Genomic DNA, 14,560 nt, shown 5'->3' on the forward strand with positions numbered 1-14,560 from the left:
ACCAGGTCCACTTTTACCAGCTGCACATTAGGGAAGTCACTAAGCTTTTTAAAACATACTGGCCAGGGAAGCCTGGGTGGCTCGGCGGTTTAGTGCCGCCTTCGGCCCAGGGCCTGATCCTAGAGACCCAGGATCAAGTCCCACGTCAGGCTCCCTGCATGGAGCCTGCTTCTCCCTCTGCCTGTGTCTCTGTCTCTCTGTCTCTCTCTCTCTGTGTCTCTCATGAATAAATTTAAATTAAAAAAAAACTTACTGGCCTCCTATGTCTATGTGTGTATGTGTGTGTGTGACTCTGTTACATGTGTGTCCATGTGTGCATACATGCACACAGAGATATGCATACACACACACGAAAACCTCTCTGGAGCCCAAGTGTGCATTTTAAGTCCCATTATCACAGTCAGCCAAGTTTCTTTTCTTTTTTAAAGATTTTATTTATTTATTCATGAGAGGCACAGAGAGAGAGACACAGACACAGGCAGAGGGAGAAGCAGGCTCCATGCAGGGAGCCTGATTCGGGACTCCATCCCAGGTCTCCAGGATCACACCCTGGACCAAAGGTGGCACTAAACCGCTTAGCCACCTGGGCTGCCCACAGTCAGCCAAGTTTCAACTAAGCCTCTGAGCATGGTCCCCAGTCCTCACTGTACATCTTGGAAAACCTTGCCTAGTTAGCTGATCTGATATGGCTGATTCTGTGTAGTACTGGGAGCCCTGCAGCCTCACCCTGAGGAGCCAGGCTAAGGGCACCACCCTCACCCTCACCCTCACCCCCACCCCAACCAAGGGTGTGTACTCCCCCCTGAGAGCAGGAACCACTCAGAGAGGCTCCTATCTAACCACTGAGAGGGTGATTTCCCCTTTGGAGAGACCCCATGTATGTACTGCAGCATTATTTGAAATCAGGCCAGCCCACATTATCCCCCTAGTTTTAAGAAAACAAAACAAACTAGAAATCTCCCAAAACTTACTTGCCTCAATTGTAAAGAAAGGAATAATACCTCTCTCTACGAGCTTTTGAAAACACTTTTTAACCTGAGGATTACTATAAAAATAGTAAGAAACATCCTGAGCAAAATGTAATGAACAAACTTAAACAGAATGAAGATGAAGATTTTTTGTATTTTGAAAAATAGTTCTTTCCTATAGCTATTGATGAGCTGTAATTAAGTGTTATTGGTAAAAACATATTCATAATTAACTAGACATTTTCATTTGATTAGTCTTCTGTAAAGTCTAGTCAGAAGGAAATCAATAGGGCCTCCTGGATGGCTTAGTGTTTGAGCGTCTACCTTTGGCTGGGATCGTGATCCGTGGGTCGTGGGATTGAGTCCCACATCAGGCTCCCCGTGGGAAACCTGCTTCTCCCTCTACCTATGTCTCTATCTCTCTCTTTGTGTCTCTCATGAATAAGTAAATTAAAAAAAAAAAAAGAAATCAATAGCTTTAAAAATACTTCAGAATATAAGGTCTATTATTAAATAGTCTTAGATGAGGAAAAAAACTGCTGGTTATTTTTTTTAAGATTTTATTTATTCACAAAAGACAGAGAGAGAGAGAGAGACAGAGAGACAGAGACATAGGCAGAGGGAGAAGCAGGCTCCATGCAGGGAGCCTGATGTGGGACTTGATCCCACGACCCACGGATCACGATCCCAGCCAAAGGTAGACGCTCAAACACTAAGCCATCCAGGAGGCCCTATTGATTTCCTTCTGACTAGACTTTACAGAAGACTAATCAAATGAAAATGTCTAGTTAATTATGATCACGCCCTAAACCAAAGGCAGATGCTCAACCACTGAGCCACCCAGTTGTCCCTGGTTATTTTTTTCTTGAGAAAATAAATTCCAGGACATTTTGAATTATAACTTAGCCAGGTCAAGAATGTTTAAATGGCCTATTAAAATGTTGATAAACATTGGAAGTTTCCAGATGGCACTGGGTTGCACAGGGTCTTTCAGAGATCCTCCATAGTCAGTCCATAAATTAGAAATCAATGTGGACTTGATAGGAACAGAATTTCTATTTAGAGTGGTTAATCCATGCCTGGGATATTACTGTATAGTTTTAATACATTCAGCCAGTTACATTCTCCCTAAAGCTGCCTTCGAGGAGCCACTTTTTTTTTTTTTTTTTTTTTTTTTTTTTTGCAGTTCCAGGGAGATAATATTTCCTTATTTTTCAAGGTAATTTGTATTTTTGTTTTCCTTATAGCTTCTGAAATGGCTGAGAAGGAGTCTGGACACAGGGTAATAGAGGTGAGGATGCGGTGAGAAAATTGCTGGATTTCAGCCAACATAGGGGTACATCCATTTGTGCCTTCACACCTGGTAGTATTTTTATATGGGTTCCATTCCTACTTTATTCTAATTATTGGAATGTAGCTCAAAGCTCACATCCTACAGAAAGTCTTCTGGGTTCTTTGTGTCTCTGCATTCTCACGAACCTGAATACATTTCTCTATAGTAGTTGTCACACTGGATAATACTTGTTTATTTACCTGTTTATCGCCATCACTACACTCTAAGCTCCTTGGGGTCAGATGCTGTGTGTTAATGTGTGTTTATTTCTAACATGTAGCCTCATATTTAACACTTAATAAATGTTCATCATTGAATGGCTGAGTGAATGGTTTATAGACTGCTCACCAGGCAAGTATATTGCCCTCTTTTGACAGATACTTGTCTTTTCCAAGATCTCATTCCCAATGATTCAATTCAGGTTTTCAATGCTTAGGTGCCATATTTTGTCTTATGACTCTGCCACTCTTGCCCCACCTGCCAGACCAACTCTCTGACCCAAATATTGACCTTTACCGTCTTGCTAGTAGCCACAAGAATGCTCTATTCTGAATTGTGACTTTCCTATTCATTTGCCCCCTCCTGTCTTGTTTTGATCAGTTGGAGGCACACAGAAAGTACAGTGGGCAGAGAGGCAGAAGTGGAGAGGCTCTGAAAGATGGCCCCTGGAGGGCAGAAATTATGCCCTAGGACACTAAGTAGAGAACTATTGCTGGGCCCTATAGCCCTGAGGTGTTCTTTTCCAGCAAGGAATGGATTCCCCCTTCTCCAGTCTGGGTTGTACAACTGCTGAGGCTTTGCTTTCTCTTCTTTCCCTTTGTGTCCTTGCATTAAATTTCTATCATTTAAGCTGATCTAAGCACTTTAGGTTACAAGACAATGCATTTTCATTCCTATTTTTACAGATCAGAGAGCAGGAGTGAGACATGGTTTTGTGCATATTATTTTTCCCTGGGGTACACCTAAAGCTCTAAGGCAACTTCCTTTTCTTTCTTTCTTTCTTTCTTTCTTTCTTTCTTTCTTTCTTTCTTTCTCTCTCTCTCTTTCTTTCTTTTCTTTCTTTCTTCTTTTTTTTTTAAAGGTTTATTTATTTATTTTAGGGAGAGAGATAACACAGCAGGGGGAGAAGCAAAGGGAGAAGGAGAGAGAGAATCCTCAAGCAGACTCCCCACTGAGTGCGGAGTCCAATGCGGGGTTCAATCCCATGACCCTATGATCATGACCTGAGCTGACATCAAGAGTCAGACCCCAAGCAACTGAGCCATCTGGGCCCTCTCTAAAGCACATTGCTTAGTGTGGTCCTGAATCATGTGGTGGTGGTGATGATTCTAACAAGTTCTGCGTGGCATTCTTACACATGTGAAGTTTAAGAATCACTACTCTCTAATGACATATGGATTGAGCTAATGCCCCAGAGGTTTCCTGGACCAAAGTGACCAACAACTAGTCTTGTTCCCCTGAAAGCCATTCGTGCCCAAACAATTCTGCTCTGAAACAAGCTGCTCAATCTTTTTTATTCTGTCAAGCTACAGATCTGTTATGTATTGGATTTTTTAAAGTAAATAATTTGTCAAAAAGCTAGAATTTTTAGACCCATGTTGTAACTAGCTAAGATTTTTTTTTACTAGCTAAGATTTTTTAAAAAAAAAGGTCTATGACAAATCCAAACTTGCAGGAGAGAAAACATTGAGACATAAGGAAATAGTGATAAATCACTGATTTCTTAATATCCTTGTGTCATTTAGTAAAGTATGCTAAAGACGGCTCTCAGGCAAGCCTGCACGTTCCCCTCTCTCCTCAGGCAAAGTTGACATTGTTTAGATATTATATCCTTCTTTAGGAGTTGCCATTTTCTTTTTAAGGAAGACACTCTTGCAAATGTTCTTGAATACAATCATCACTCTTACCTGAGATGACTAGAAGTCTTCTGGTCTCTAGTACTCCCTTAGCAACCACCTGAAGGCTAGAATTTCTTTATATCCTCTATTTAATCATGATGCCTTCTCCTCCATTGAATGACTATTCTGTTTTAGAACAAAATACACCTGAAGTAGTTCTGATCATCCAGTCATCATATTTTATTCTATTAAGGCATTATTCAAGAAATCTTGACAAATTCTGAAAGTTCTGGTTGCAAGATTAATACAGAGCAATCAGAAACAAAACCCTGTTTCAATAAAAGAAATATATCCTATATATATCTCTATAGAGATATTCTATATATGTCTCTATATGTCTATATATATATAAAGAGATATATTCTATATCTCTTTTATTATAGATATAGTAAATAAAAGAGAATACCTAAAAATTGATTAGGTCATTTCACAGCAGGGATCCTCTAAGGGATACTTTTATTTAATGTTTTAAAAAAGATGAGTTTAAAAAGAAAAAGTAGTTATTGATGCATAAGAAATTTGATTAGCAGTTGTAAATATTTTTGTTATAAAACCAAAACATTTTCTTAAAAAAAAGGAAGGAATAGTGCTAAAATATACAAAGATTTACGAATAGAAGTTCTCTGTCCCCTTAGTTCAATCCCTAGAGGTAGTCATTATTAATAGTAGAATATATCCCTGCCCAGAAATTTTCTACATAAATATAATACATAGGAAGTCAGTTGTGGCTGAACTATATATACCATTTTATAATTTACTTTTTTCACTTAAAATATAATTTAGATAACTGTATATATGGTATCTATTAATTATTCTTAACTTATTTATTCAATAACTATAAAGTAGGGATGCCTGTGTGGCTCAGCGGTTGAGCATCTGCCTTCTGCTCAGGGCGTGATCCTGCGGTCTGGGGATCCAGTCCTGTATTAGGCTCCCTGTGGGGAGCCTGCTTCTCCCTCTGCCTGTGTCTCTGCCTCTCTATCTGTGTCTCTCATGAACAAATAAATTAAAAAATCTTAAAAAAATAACTAGTATATCATAGCATAGACATCTATAACTAAGTCTACTAATCTTCTAATACTTTGGGTGTTTCCAATTTTTCCCTCTGTTACAAGCAATCCGTCATGGAATATTTTTGTAACATAAAATTTTGTTCCTTTGTAAGGGTCTATGTAGAACGAATTATTAGACATGGAAATGTCGGATCAAAGGATATGTGATTCTAAATTTTGTCAATATTGCTAAATTGTTCTACAAATACATGATTAGAATTTCTACTTTCACCATAAAGGTGTGTGAACTAATTAATCTTCAGCTTCAGATCACCTCACTTCCATGGGCTTCTTCCAAGCCTTGAAATGTGCAGATGTTTCTAATATTTGTATAAAATAAGCACAAGTAAGATATTTTAACTACAATTGCTTATGAGTACTAGTTCTTTACTTTGACTTCCCTGCTGTCACACCCATCACATGCTAGGTGGAGTTAGAGGGACTCTTGTGTATTTTGGGGACCAGGCTTAGGGAAGATTGAGTTGGGAATACACCATTTTAAATGATTTTTTTAAATTTTTTTTTATTTGTTTATGATAGTCAGAGAGAGAGAGAGAGAGGCAGAGACACAGGCAGAGGGAGAAGCAGGCTTCATGCACTGGGAGCTCGACGTGGGATTCGAACCCGGGTCTCCAGGATCGCGCCCTGGGCCAAAGGCAGGCGCGAAACCGCTGTGCCACCCAGGGATCCCCCTTAAATGATTTTTTTAAAAGTAGGCTCCATGTCCAGCGTGGAGCTCAACATGGGGCTTTAACTCATAACCCTGAGATCAAGACCTGAGCTGAGATCAAAAGTCAGATGCTCAACAGACTGAGCTTCCCCTGGGAAGACACCATTTTAACTGTAAGTTGTAAAGGCCCTTTTGAAGATTTCAATATAGTAAATGATAAATCATAGATTCCTGATATTGATAGGAAAAGTCTCTATTATGGGCATCTTTAAAGTTATTTATTAAATAAATTAAATTCAGATTAAAAATTAATGGAATATGAAACCAAAGCAATAAAGATGAATGGTGAAACCAATAAAAGTTATTTTGAAATAAAGAAATGAATTGTTTAAAAAAAAAAAAAAGGAGATGCTGAAATCACTTCAAAAGCAGTAATTCTTTAAAAGGATACAATGCATTTTAAGTAGGAGTAGTGAAGAGACTATTGGCTTATTTGATGATTAAATTTATGAAAAACAGTGAATCATATAAATACTTTAAAAATGATTCAGTTTCTTGTTGCTTTGACAGGAAATGCTGACATGGACAATAACATAAAAGCTCAAAGTACACCACTGTGACAGGATATCAAACCAAGAGAGTGCCATCAATTCAAAAAGTCATTAAGGGTGATTAGCCACTCTGGAACAACATTTGAAATTCCCTGAAATATTACAGATCTGTGTGAAAGGACTTTTAGAAGTTTTCTAACATTCCAGATTTAGGTCTCCTTAAAAATTTATGTGACATTTCCAATAGGTTGAGAGTCTGAAAGAAACTTTTCTGAACTATCAAAAATTTAAAAGATTTTGATCAACCATGACTTCTATTTCTATTTTCTCTATGTCAATTGTAAAATTGTCACATGAAATGACAATAAGAAATTCAGGTAAAGGGATGCCTGGGTGGCTCTGCAGTTGAGCGTCTGCCTTCCGCTCAGGGCGTGGTCCCGGAGTCCTGGGATGATTCCTATACCGGGCTCTCCAAACCTGCTACTCCCTCTGCCTGTGTCTCTGCCTCTCTCTGTGTGTCTCTCATGAAAAAAATAAACAAAGTCTTTTAAAAAATAAAGGAAATGCAAGTAAAAAGGTGTTACAGAGATATGCCAGGCAGTGAATTAATATAAATGTTATTTTTCTAGATTTTGCAACGTTTGTGGTGTTTGTTATCTTTTGAAAGCTTATAGGTCATTGGAATTCTTTTCATTCTAAGTTAAATTTCAAGTTTTACTTAAGGGTGTATTATTTTTCTGAAAGAGGCCTCCAAAATTGCATGAGCTTCAGGCACAAATGTTGGATCTGCCCCTGAGTTTATAAGAGATACTGTCTCCCCATGTTCTTGCCAATATTAGGTAGTATTAAAGTGTTTGTACTTGCCAATTTAAGTAATATATGGTGTATATCCATTGTATGTTGTTGTAATTTATATTTAATTATAAGTTAAATTGAGAATTTTTTGTATAATTATTTTCTCTAGATTTTCCTGTTCATTGTCTTTGCCTCTCATGTATTTTTTTAATGTTGTCTGTGAGAACTCTGGGTATAGCACAGTTCTCTAGTCTGTCAATCATATTGCAGATCCTTTCCCCAGTTATTGTTGGTCGTTTATCTTTGCCTATAGTGTAATTTTATTCTCATTCAAAAACATTTCTTTTTTATTATTATTATTAAACATACCAATTGACAGCATTTTGAAAACAGTACAGGCACTGCATTTAATATGTTGAGGCTCAGATAGGGGTTGACTCAGCTAAACACCTTTAATGTTAAATGAGGTCAGTATAATTTAAGAAACCTCAAAAACCTTGGTACTTTGGCTTACTTTCTCCAGGCAGAGAGATGGTTAAATGTATTTCCTTATCAATCAAGAATTCTAGGTATTACCTCACCTTTCCATGCTCTACAAGATCAAATTATACTCTATATTTGAAATGGCTCAGAGAATAGACCCAACCTATTAGACTTTCATTTTTCACTTGTAAGAAGTGACCCTGAAAATACAAACCTAAGCTACTCATGCTGCCGTCTTCCAAAAGTATCCCTGCCTTTATTCTCTCTGGATTGAAATGTCTAGAGGTTATTTCCTAAAATCTTAGTCTATGAATTTTGATGAATGAACAATGACAACCTCATAGAAAAGACAAGAATGCCCTGCATGGAAACACATTTCGATGTTTATCCAGTAGCCTCCCCCAGGATGACAAATGCTCATTGCTCACCTGGCTTGCACGCTACTTCTCACCTTTAAGGCCCAATTCAAATGCCACCTCAATACAACTTTTCTGGATCTCTAAGGACTAATTAATCATTCTCTCATTAATGTTTTCATAGTATATGGTTGACAGTATCCTTGTAGCAAGTAAGATGTATTACAATGTAATGCATATTATGCATATTTTTTCTCCATCAGACCATGAAATTTTGTAGGAGGAGTGTGTCTCATTCATCTTTAAATCCACAGAACATGTAGGATTTGGCACATAATAGGTACTAAAGACATTTTTGTGGAATGTGCATAAAATCTAAAAGTATGATTTCAATGGAGGATGGAATAATATATACTCAAACTGCCAAAGAATCTTATTGCAGATACATCTTTTTTTTTTTTTTAAGATTTTACTTATTTATTAATGAGAGACAGAGACACAAGCAGAGGGAGAAACAGGCTCCATACAGGGAGCCCAACGCGGGACTTGATCCTGGGACTCCAAGATCACACTCCAGGCCAAAGGCAGGCACCAAACCACTGAGCCACCCAGGGATCCCTTGCAGATACATTTCTAACAACAGAAGTTGGGCAGCCCAGATGGCTCAGCAGTTTAGTGTCGCCTTCAGCCCAGGGCCTGATCCTGGAGACCTGGGATCGAGTCCCACTTAGGGCTCCCTGCATGGAGTCTGCTTTTCCCTCTGCCTCTCTCTCTGTGTGTCTCATGAATAAATAAATAAAATCTTAAAATATATATATATATATATATATATATATATTTATAAATATATGTAAAACAACAGAGTGTAGCATGGATTGTTCCGGTGAGAAGCAAAAGTAGAACACTCTGTTGAGTAGGCAAAAATCATGTACTGCAGGGCAGATTTTTTTTTTAAAGATTTATTTATTTATTTATGATAGACATAGAGAGAAAGAGAGGCAGAGATACAGGAGGATGGAGAAGCAGGCTCCATGCCGGGAGCCCTAGTGGGACTCAAGCCCCGGACTCCAGGATCGCGCCCTGGGCCAAAGGCAGGCGCCAAACCGCTGAGCCACCCAGGGATCCCCCAGGGCAGATTTTTATTCTTAGGTTATTCAGATCCTGCACCCTCGTAACTGGGTACATATCTATACTCAGTCTCCAGCTCTGAGGACATGTCCACAGGAATCTGGAGACACCATCTTTCTTCACTATAAATGGGTTAACACATTTACTCCAATATAACCACACTTTATATTAAGTGAAAACTTTTAACATTTATAGAGAGGCATGACTTTGGCATTAAAACGACAGCATACTTACTTTAATAAATATGCACTTATTTAATTATACATAATAAATGTCTTAGACAAAGGCTTCAAAGCCTTTTAAGCATTTGTAGTAAATGATGTGATCTATAGAGGAAAGAAGGTCTTTGGGGTCCACCATACCATGTGCTTCTGGCGTCATCCCATCTGTTTATTATGTAGTTCAGATCTTCTCAATAAATCATTGTGCTTTGGAAGTGTAAGTTTCTCATTTATTCTTCCACACTTGCCAAAGTACAGCAGGGTTGGGAAAGTTATAGTCTGGTATTTAATTGGTTCTAGACGTGCACACTGACAGGTATTGTTAATGAACCCAAATTATTGATTCAATAAAGAGAGCAAATAACCTCAGGCCCCACGAGAATTCATCCTTGTGGAAGTCAAGGACAGATATAGACTCATTTTGGGTCTTCAATGATGTCTAGTCAATTTATCTAATCCACAGACTTTTGCTCATTAATCATTCACTTGGGAAAAAGAGTCTCACAATGACTAGTTCAAATGCATGTGTCCTTTAGCTGTTAAAGAGATAATTCATTTACTTGGAATAGATAACTCTCCAAGAAGATTCTATTAATTGGGATTCCTTTTGAGAGTCATAAGCCCAGTAAAGTTTCCATAGCAACTCTGACAATTCCACACAGAGTTAGTTATGTTTATCCTGTTCTTGATCCACTATGCATTTAAATGTATTACAGGATAAACATATACCGAATTTGGTACAGGTTCAAACACTACAGGTATATCAATGCACATGTAACCCATCAGGCATTACTGGCAAATTTCAGAAAGCTTATGTGTCAGTTATTGAATGTTTGACACCAGCTGACGTAACAGCCTCACACTAACACTGTGCACTGATCTGTAATATATCCCAACTGAGGACCACGTAGTTTAGATCATTCGTTCAAGATCACATAATTGAGCCAGAATTCAAATCCAAGTTGGTTTGACTGCGAATACATGTCCTTTCCATTATGCTGGTTTTGTTAAGTTGTATACCAGTTTGTCGAAAAGAAAAACATTCACTTTCCATATTACAAATACCTGATCTGTGACTACAGGCACTGCTTCCTCTACACACCCCTGCTTTTTTAAGGTTACTCCTTAAATACCACCCTGCTTATTCTGTCTAGTAACTGAATAGTCAGGAATGATGGTGTCACCTGGGAAGCCCGGTAAGAAATTGTCCTCTTTTCCTAACTCTTCGCATGACTTGCCTTGCCCATTCTCCTGAGCCTTTCTTCAGCCTTTCACTAGGAAGCGATAGATGAATTCCACCTGAGTCTCTTTCACTTCTATTTACACCATGAGTAAGCAACTGCTTGCCTTCCCTCTTTTTTTTCAGTTTGCCTAGTTCTTTAAAGATAATCAAATAACCCTGTTTCCCGTAATCTCTACTTTGTATTATCTAACTTGTTACTTCCAGACTTTTCCTAATTGTGACAACAAATACAGAAGAGGCAATAACAATACACCTAAAACCAAGGAGCCATTAATTTCCAAAGCTCTGAAACTACCCAGATGGCTCCTTTCTGCAAGCCTCTAATGAACTTATCTAACCCAATGTCTTTCCACGAGCCCAGCGCTTCTGAAAAATAAAAATAAAAAAGTCACTTTTATGTTTAAAAAAATTTTTAATGGCTATCATTGCCACAGCACTGTTTTCTTCATTTTTTATTTCAAACTCAAATGTATACAGAGCACTCAACATAACAAATTAGATGAGATTTGGGGGGTATGCTTGCTTTGTAATTTTTTTTTATCATGGAAAATATATTCTGATTCCAAACAACGGAGTGACAAGTAAACTGTAATACATTATTTTTAAAAATGAGGACTCCTTGTATTCTCTTTCATTAGAGACAGATTATTTCCATTTTGATTAGATGTGGATGACCAAGTTGCTATCAGGATCCTCCTGTCTTCTGGCCTTCTCCTCTCCCAGTCTCTGAGTAGATGGTAATTTGGCAAAAGAGACCCAGCTGGGAAAGGTTGAGCTTCCACATGGAAGACAACATGTGCTTGTGGTGTGAATTTCAAATCTAAACTTTTGATTATTCATGGTTTTGTCTGTACCAGCTTCCCTTTCCTTTTGCTTGGGGATTGGTAATCTCTTTATTAAACAAAGTACTTTTCTTGGCTGAATAGACATGCACTGAGTAGGGAGAGTAAGCTGAGGGATTTCTCTTACTCCCTTTAATTAAAGCAGACCCAGCAGAGGGAGGCTGGAGTGAATGGTCCATTATGTTTGAAAGAATCCAAGAACTTTTAGCTGTGGTTGGTTGAAAACAAAGCTTAGTAAAAGAGATGAGAATTTATAAGAGTGGAGAGGTATTAGATCAAATTAGCCACAAACAGGGGATCCCTGGGTGGCTCAGTGGTTTGGTGCCTGCTTTCGGGCCCAGCACATGATCCTGGAGTCCCAAGATCAAATCCCATATCAGGCTCCTTGCATGGAGCCTGCTTCTGCCCTGTGTGTGTGTGTCTCTCATGAATAAATAAAATCTTAAAAAAATTAATTAACCATAAATATTTTTAAACTCCACATTATGATTTTAAAAATCCAAGAATCTATAAAATAAAACTTATACCAAACATTATTTGGGAATCAATAATTTCTTTGTGTGTTATACTTCATTAAATCTCTTGTAATCTTTGCATAGTTGACTATTTTTTAAAGGAAGGAGTCAATTATATTACATTTTATTTGACTCTAAATCTCAGAAGCAAAGCCTCAAATCACACGACTACTTGGCGTGGTTCTAGACATGTAGGTGTCCTTAAAATTTAAAGCTCAGATCTGTCGGGACAATGACCTAGATTCCTTTTCAAGTTTGATCCTGTAGGGCTCGTTGCCTCATGCAGCATAATAGCACTATTCTTCATACTTTGTCTTCTAGACAGATCAGACTAAGTTAGTAAAAACATGTTGTAGATTAAATGAACTTAAAAGAAATAAATTGCTACCTCTACAATAGTGATTTGATAGCTAAGGACTTAACTACAATAGAAGAAGTGTCAAATGGGAAATATCAAATAAGAGATTTTAACCTGATTTTTTGCTGTAACTTGGTGATCTCCAGGCAGTGGAGTTCCTGAATTTTAGGAACAGACTGATTTATTAAAATTGTGTACTCCTTTTCCAACAATTGGTTGTTGAGGCACATCTTAACATGACCCAGCCTGTTGAGGTGTCAAAATAAAAACACTTCCAAAAAAAAAAAAAAACACTTCCAGGTACTTTAGGTTCTGAATAAAGTTTCTCTTGTTTTTGGACAGTACTGTTTCTTCCCCCTGTGAATTTAGTTCTCTTATATACATTTCCTGTGGTATTTTGGGACTTCTCTCTTCAAGTTCATAACAATCCATAATAATATTACTAAGAGTAATATTTCCACAGCTAATTTCATTCATCCATAATTTGGAAATTTTCTCTCAAATAAACAAATGCTGTCTTAGGATTATATATTTATGACTTTAAAGCCTTGTCTCTTGTCTTCTCTCTTCTCATTCTTGAAGGAAAATATTCAACATCTCTTTGAAGCTAAATGAAGAATAGTATTTTCTGTCACTAACATAAAAAGGTTTAATTAAAAAAAAAATTTAAGGAAAGAAGATGTAATAACATTTTTGACCAGTAGTTTTATACCAAAAATCATATCATTTTGGATTTTCTCAAAACATAGTTTGAAAATATATACTAACATTACATAGAAATAGAAGTAATCCTATGCAAATGTAGAGTTGATATTATTGAGTGAATTTCCCAGGTTACACTTAGGGTTGGAGGTGAGATTTTCAAGAAAAGTCATTTGTACTGTTGATAAGAAAGAATCTGTAGTAGGAAAAATTGTGATTATCTTTTATGGAGTGTCTGCTATAGCCCACGCTATGTTATACATCTACATCTCTAATTCCCACACCAATTTTGTAGGGAGATATCATTATCTCCTCATAAACAGAAATCCAAGCCTAGGGAGGACAAGGACTCACTTAGAATTAAATGGCAGGTATCTGGCTCACTCAGTTTTGAACCCATCACCTGACTATAGAGCCCAACCTTTTTGTATAGAACCCCATCTTGATGCAACCCACAGATGCTAAAAATTCTGTGAATTTTCAGTAATACTGAAAATTCTCTAATTTCTGAATTAGAGTATTACTGAAATCTCTCTAATGCCATGCACTGTGTAGGGGGAGATGTTGCAGTAATTCTGCTGTCAAGAAGCTGGGAGGTGCTTAGACAATGATAGAATGGAAAGTATACGCTTTCTAGATCCCCTGCTCTTCATGACCTATTCCATCCCACCCTTCACTCCATGATATTCTGTCCTTCTGCACCGAAGTATAGGCTTGCTTAATAATCAATTAGATCAGTTATTACCAAGACTACAATGTGCTATAAACATCTCCTATAAGCTCAACCAATCCCTTGCACATCCTCTTCCTGGTGCTCTAGGGTAGTCATCAGGAAGCATTCCTTACTTCTACTTAAAAAAAAAAAAAAAATTCAAAACATTATGCCCTGATACTTAGAAGGCACTAAATATTTGATTGTTTTTTTTTTTTTTAAAGATTTTTATTCATTTATTTATGAGAGACAGAGGGAAAGAGAGGCAGAGACACAAGCAGAGGGAAAAGCAGGCTCCATGCGGGGAGCCTGACTGGGACTGGATTCCGTGTCTGCAGGGTCATGCCCCGGGCTGAAGGCAGTACTGAACTGCTAAGCCACCTAGGGTGCCCTAAATATTTGATTGTTAAACAGATAACGTGGATTAGTATTGTATCGTTGTATGGAAAGCCCCAGTGCTATCCTTGCGAATTCCTAATGATGTTGTAGCAATGGTAATACTAACTGGCCTCAAAATATCTCTGAGGAAGAGAACTATATGCTGGAAAAATTTTGAAACATAGGCTAGAGGTTAGCTAACATTAAGACTGCTACAGAAGGCTTAAGACTTCTGGTCAACCTGGAGAAAGACCTTGGGGCTAAGTATGCCAGTCCTGGGGGCTCTAGCAATTTCTATCACCATGTAACATTCGGTACGAAGTGACTTCCTTGTAAAGACAGGCAAAGGACTGAG

General features: G+C 37.7%; 1 protein-coding gene across 3 annotated transcripts in view; it reads right to left on the reverse strand.

The window, feature by feature from the left end:
• The window catches only part of PALLD (palladin, cytoskeletal associated protein), a 401,027-nt gene that overhangs the window by 288,807 nt on the left and 97,660 nt on the right, over positions 1-14,560 (reverse strand). The gene's annotated exons all lie outside the window — the stretch shown is intronic.

The sequence above is a fragment of the Vulpes vulpes genome, chromosome 9 (assembly GCF_048418805.1).
Source record: "Vulpes vulpes isolate BD-2025 chromosome 9, VulVul3, whole genome shotgun sequence".
Lineage (NCBI taxonomy): Eukaryota > Metazoa > Chordata > Mammalia > Carnivora > Canidae > Vulpes > Vulpes vulpes.